The 6,427-nt window shown below is 42.3% G+C and overlaps 1 long non-coding RNA gene across 1 annotated transcript in view; it reads left to right on the forward strand.

Annotated features, from left to right (window-relative positions):
- LOC141275978 (uncharacterized) overlaps positions 1–6,000 on the forward strand; it is a 31,019-nt gene extending 25,019 nt beyond the window's left edge. The window contains exons 3-4 of the long non-coding RNA XR_012324693.1: positions 2,862–3,064; positions 5,604–6,000. This is a non-coding gene — a long non-coding RNA (uncharacterized lncRNA). The remainder of the gene's footprint in view (positions 1–2,861; positions 3,065–5,603) is intronic.
- Positions 6,001–6,427: the final 427 nt, after the last annotated feature.

A 6,427-nucleotide genomic window follows, 5' to 3' on the forward strand; every position in this document is an offset into this window, starting at 1 on the left:
CTTCCCAGGGCAAGTGTTACCATCCATCCTGATTCTTTCTTAATCCTTCAGATTCACCTCCCTGTTACCACTCTGACTTTTGGTTCAGCTCAGCTATGGATTTTATTTTGTGGCTGTGGTGTAGTTTTTAGTGGTTAAAATGGGGGAGGGTATTTTGCTCAGCATCTTACTCTTCCATGTTGACTGGAAGCCTCTTTTCTGTTCTTTTCCCACTTGCAGTCAGTTGATGAAGTCTGACCTTTATTCCTCCCTTTGTCACCTTTCTTCTATCCAGTGTTTCTTTTTGTTCTCACTACTGTTCTAGTCCCCGGTGCAGCCTCTAGCCATGTCACACAGGATAAATGCATTTGGTTTCTAATTCCTCGCTCTATTGCTACCCTGTCTCTACCCAATCTATTTGAGATACTGCTGTCACAATGTCTGTCATAAGAGTTGGCTTTGATCGCAGCGCTACTCTTGCAAAAGCCTTCAGTGACTCTTCAATGCCAAGTCTAAACTCTCATCAGCCTAACGTGACGCACACATCTTTCAAAATCTATCTGTCAGGACTTTCAGCACCAACTCTGGTTTTGGGTAAAGTTTCCCTACTCCTTGTCCTCTTAGTCATGCAACTTCCTCTCATTACCACTTCACCTTTGTTCATACTAGACCCCACACATGGAAAAATATGGAATGCCTTGTCCCAATCGCACAGTTTTCCAAGTAATATTCTTTCTTTCAGACAAACTTTAAGGCACTCTCCTTCTATGGATTCTTTTCTGTGATTCTAGTCCATGTAAAGTCTATTAGTTTCCTCTGCAAATCTTTTGATGCTTATCTTGTTATTCTTCCTTTCTTCCTTCTTTCCTTCCTTCCTTCCTTTCTCCCTCCCTCCCTTCCTTTCTTCTTCCTTCCTTCCTTCCTTCCTCCCTCTCTTCCTTCCTTTCTCTCTCTCTCCCTCTCCCTATCTCTCTCTCTCTTGTGTGCTCTCTGTATGTAAGGTCCTTGAAAGCTGAAAAGGAAGTAAGAAACTTTATTGTAAGAGAAAATTTTTTATTTGTAAAGTTTATTTTTCACAGTTGCCGTGTCTTTCACCTAAGTATTTTTAAACCATTTTTAAAATTGAAGTATAGTTAATTTACAGTGTTGTGTTAGCTTCAACTGTACAGCAAAGTGATTTAGTTTTTTATATACCTATATATATGACATCGAATATAGTTCCCTGTGCTACACAGTAGGTCTTTGTTGTTTATTTTATACATAGTAGAGTATATGTTAACCCCAAACTCCTAATTTATCTTCCCCCACCCCCCAACGCTATCCCCTCTGTTAACCATAACCCCTCTGTTTTCTATGTCTGTGAGTCTATTTTTGTTTGCAAATAAGTTTATTTATATATTTTTTAGATTCCACATGTAAGTGATAGCATATGATATTTGTCTTCCTCTGTCTGACTTACTTTACTTAATATAATAATCTCTAGGATGTAAGAATTTTTTGATCTAAAAAATTAGAAGGTAATTTTTTTATCAGCTGGCTGTCTTTCACAGTGATCCATTTCACTGTGTGAGTTCTAATTTCTGTGGGAAATGTGGGGAAAGGGTATAAAAAAAGGACAGGAAGTACAATCATAATTGTCACTAAAATCAAGAGGAAACTTGAGACACTGTCTTGAGAATAAAAGCTGCTGAGAACGTCAGCCACTGAGGTTTCACCTCCTTGATTAGCCACTTGTGTTGGGTCAGCCTCAATAGCTCCATGAAGGCATTTCACTTACAACAAAACCCAGCAAAACAAACACCAAACCACAGGTCAATGCTTATGTAACTAATATTTTTAAGAACCATAAATTATAACTTGTTTTAAATAGCCATTGCTTTGCTAGCCTTATTTTCATCTTCTCTTACACAAAAGAGCAAACAAACAAATTTAAAAAATCTATTATTGGAAGTGCATTGTTTGGATAATAATTGATTAATTTTATCCATCAGTTTCTAATCCTTGATAAAACAAACAAACAAACAAACAAACAAGAAAAGACTTTCTTGCTTTCCTGCAGACTAAAAAGTAGCCCAGGATTTTGGCTGACTAGGACCTTAGTATCTGTGCACAGAATAATGTGGCAAGATAAAAAAAAAATTAGACTGCATCGAAGAATTCATACTTAGGTCTGGGGTCACTGCCACAGGCGCCCCCACTAAGGACTGCAGTCCCATTGGATGCTTTTAAATAGTCATGGACAAATTACAGAGTCTTGAGGAGGAAACACAGTTTGATATATGTGTTGCTGATTTTCTCATGCCAGAAATGGTGAGAGGAATTTAGAGAAAATTAAGTTTCTCTTTTGTAGAAGAGGGGATAAAGTGGCAATGTGTTGCTCAAAGATGCCAAACAAGGAGAGACAGCTCTGTGGCAGACATAGTGATGCTGGCCAAATAGTCAGTTCCTTCCCTGGACGTGTTTCCTGGTCCTTCTGAGTTTAGACAGTGCCTGTGCCTTGTTCTGGCCAATGAAATGTGAGCAGAAGAGATGCTGTGACTTCCAGGCAGAGAGAGAAAATGCCCACGATTCTCCAGTCCATCTCCTCCCCATCAAGGAAGTGATCCACAATGGCACCAGTCCCAAAATTGTGTAGCCTTGTCAGCCTGTGTCCAAGTGTAACTTGGACACTCCTGAAACCACTACCGTCACATCCCTCACTCTCCAGTGAAGGACTTGTAACCACATACGTGTTGTTCCTTTAAGCCACTAGGATTTAACTTGCAGATTAGTATAAATTGTGTTTCTTAACCATTTTGCATCAAGGAGACTTCTGAGACATTTTTTTTCCTAATCATTGGCCACCATCTCTCACCCCCAACAATGACATTTTAATACCACAGATTCCAGAAGAGTACGATTTTTTGGCTCCCCCTTGAGAATTAATTTCCCCCCGTTGAGGACAATATCATCGCCATTGAGTCAGTCTATCGCAGGGACTGTCTTTGAGAGGAGTTCCTGTGACAGGAAATGTTCACCCAGAAGCCAGAAGGACACTCACCAAAGACGCTTCAGTGGATGTTTTCCATGCAAGAGGCTGAACCAGGTAACTTCTTGAGTTCTTTGAAACTCATGCTATATGGCGTCTTCCTTGTTCCTGGACAATTTCCTCTGACACCTCTCATCGTAAGCCTCCTAGTTCTTGATATTTCTACTTTTTATGTTTTCTCTTTCATTCTGTGCTTCTCAGTTGTGGTTTTTTTATGAGGCTTGGTCTCTCACAGTCTGTTTTTCCCTCTGTATGTGCATAACAAATTCAGTCTCAAGGTTTACTTTTAAGTCTATTTATAGAAATTCCAAATTTATTACTCCAGCACCACCTCTCATTCGGACTCTGCATCTTTATCTCCATCTGAAATAAGATGTCTCTGCCTTGACTTCCAGTGGTCACAGCACAAGATCCCTTTTTAAAGGAGCCCAACACTGAGCCTCCATTCTTTTGGTCTGGCCTGAGCCTGGTGTTATGAGAAAGGAACACATTCCACCGGCCAAAAGTATTTTCAAAAGGCTGAAATTATTTTCTTTTGGTCATTAAACATAATGAAACAGTATGTGGTCCTTGTAAATGTTTCTTAAAATCCTGTTTTCCTCTCCCATTTACTTTACCTCCACCCCATCTGGCTACTCCCAAAGATTTTTTTTTCCCCAAAAAGCTGCTAGTTCTCCAGCATATTTAGGTCACTCATCAGTCTCTTGTCTCTTAATTTGCATTGCAAAAGGCAAAATTTCTCTTTAGCAATAAAATATCCCTTTCTGGATGATATGGAAGGGAGAGAGTCTGAGCATTTGGTCAGAAAAACTCTCCCCATGAAGTAGCAGCAGGCAGAAAGCTGGGCACACGTGTGGGTAAACATGGTCGTTTAACATTACCTATTTCTGTCACTTATTGTTGACAGATCTCAGCCCTGAAATTTAAAAGTCTTTTTAAACTCTCTTTTTGATCAGATTCCCAGAGGACATCTGTTGGGATCTGCGCAGCAGCACACAAGGGTGCCCTCATTTGCCTCTCTCTGTCATGTCCCTGGACTCTTGGAAGCCATTTTTTGCGACAGGATCACACAGGCCCTGGTCACAGACGATTAGATCCAAACTTAAACTGGACTAGTAGGAATCTGCTTCCAGAGCGTTTTTGAAATAGGACTATCTTGCCAGCTAGATCTATAACTTATAAGCTCAAAATCTGCTTGCCCTGGCAGATGTTAAGAGGAACCACTCATGACGCTCCCAGTAAGGACACCTCCATCTGGCCTCCATTTCTCTACTAGAAAGGGTGAAACGGGAGCCCCTTCATCCTTGGGGTGTGTGATATTGTGGTCTATAATATGAAATATGTATTTGGTCTTCGTCCTCATTTCTGGCACCGAGGTCCTAAAACCCTTGGAATTTCCTAAGTGATAAGAGAAATAAAGGTGTCTTGATATTTATAACAAACCCCTTTCAATTACAGCTGAGCTTATGTCCATGAAGTGACTTTTCAAAAGTATCTAAAGATGGGGGCTGGTAGCCAGGAAAACCAGCCATGTGACTGGAGGGTTGGAAGTTTCAGTCACCGCCCACCCCCACCTCTGGGTGGAGGTTGAATCATGGCCAATAGCCAATGACCTAATCAATTGTGCCTATGTGACGTGCCTCCATAAAAATTCAAAAGGACAGGGTTTGGAGAGCTTCCGGGTTGGTGAACACATGGAGACTTGCAGAGGGCATGGAACCTTTGTGCCCTTTTACCACACCCTGCTCTGTGCAGCTCTTCCATCTGGCTGTTCCAGTAATCTAGTAAGTAAACTATTTCTCTGAGTTCTGTGAGCTGCTCTAGCAAATTTATCACACCCAAAGAGAGGGGTCCTCAGAACCTCCAATCTATAGCTGGGTTGGTCGGGAGCACAGGTGACAACCTGCACTTGAGATTGGCATCTGAAGCAGGGGGAGGGCAGTCTTTTAGCTCTGAACCTGTGGGACCTGATGGTGTCCCCAGGTGGATAGCCTCAGGACTGAGTCATCCTGCTGGTGTCAGAGAATTGCTTGCTGGTGTGGGGAAAAGCCCACACACTGGAGTGGGTGCAGAACCGTAGGGTGAGATGGCCCTTCTGCGAGTTTGGAGCCCCATTTGCAGAATTTAAGGGGGAAGCCAGGCACTCAGTGCAAGCCCACGCTTCTCTAGAGTCCATATCCCTATTAGCAGGGGTCAAGTGGAAGCCCTAATTATCTGGGTTCTCCTTTAAGAAACTTACCTTTCTAAAAACCCACCCCTTTGATGGGTCCATCAAGAAAATCTCACCATGGCCCGTATTTCTTTTTACATCAACCACGGGCAGAAGCTCCCATGGCTCTGCCCCTCCCACTTCTGACTTCATCTTCCACCTGCTCTTCTTCCATGGCCCTGGACCTCGTGGTTAGTCATCAGTACAAATCCATGGTCCCCAACCCACTTCCTGAACATTTCCTTAATCTTGTCCTCACACCTGGTTGGGCCCCCAGGACATGTTTTCTTCCATCCTTCTCATGCCCCTGATCTGGGAGGGAGAACAGATGTCCTCACTGGCCCTCTCTCTTTCCTAGAAATCTCCAGTGCTGAATTTCCCCCACAGGTTCTACTGGCCACTCCTTGCTGTGAATGCCACTCTCCTCATTTCTTGAAGACCTCCACTCTCCAGAGCCATGCCTGTCATTCTCCCTGATGACTTCAAAATCCCAATGACCTGGGCTTCCAGGAACCCCACCTCTTCTTCACTCATAAAATGCCTTTTTTCAAAGTCTTAGTTTCCTGGTGTCAGTAAAAGAGATATCATAATGACACCCTCCTAGGGTTGTTGTAAGAATCGGCAACTGATGTTGAAGAAACACGCTGCATAAAGGCTACCTGAGCTAGAACCTGATTGGCATAGAGTACTCACCCTGACGGTCCCTGTTTAGCTTGGAAACTGTGCCTCCGGTGCGATCATCTGCAGAAGCCTTACACATATAAAGGTGGAGCTGCTTTTGTGGAAATGGGGGAGGGTGGGGAGAATGGGGGGTTCTGCGGAGCACAAACGGCTCAGCCTGGAGGCTCCAGCACGAAATTTCTAGAATTCCACCCAGAACAATTTGAAAACCATTTTATCCTGATCTTTTCTATGTATGACCTACACACCAATTGATATCATTTACCTAAAAACATAATGTTAGTGCTTCAAAAACATTTTTTCACAAGAGGAAGGCTTACCATCTATTCCTTGGTTGTCATTGATATTAAGTAAAAGCTGGTCATAGGATAGATTTTTGGTATTTTTGTAAAACTTTTATAGATTGTAATATACTTAATTTTTCCTCCTGTAGACTTGGAGCAATCAGTCTTAGAGATTAGTGCTTGGAAAATGTTTGTGTCTTTTGAAGGATTATACTTCCTTTCATTGGCTGATCATTATACAATATA

Source organism: Tursiops truncatus, chromosome 12 (genome assembly GCF_011762595.2).
Source record: "Tursiops truncatus isolate mTurTru1 chromosome 12, mTurTru1.mat.Y, whole genome shotgun sequence".
Lineage (NCBI taxonomy): Eukaryota > Metazoa > Chordata > Mammalia > Artiodactyla > Delphinidae > Tursiops > Tursiops truncatus.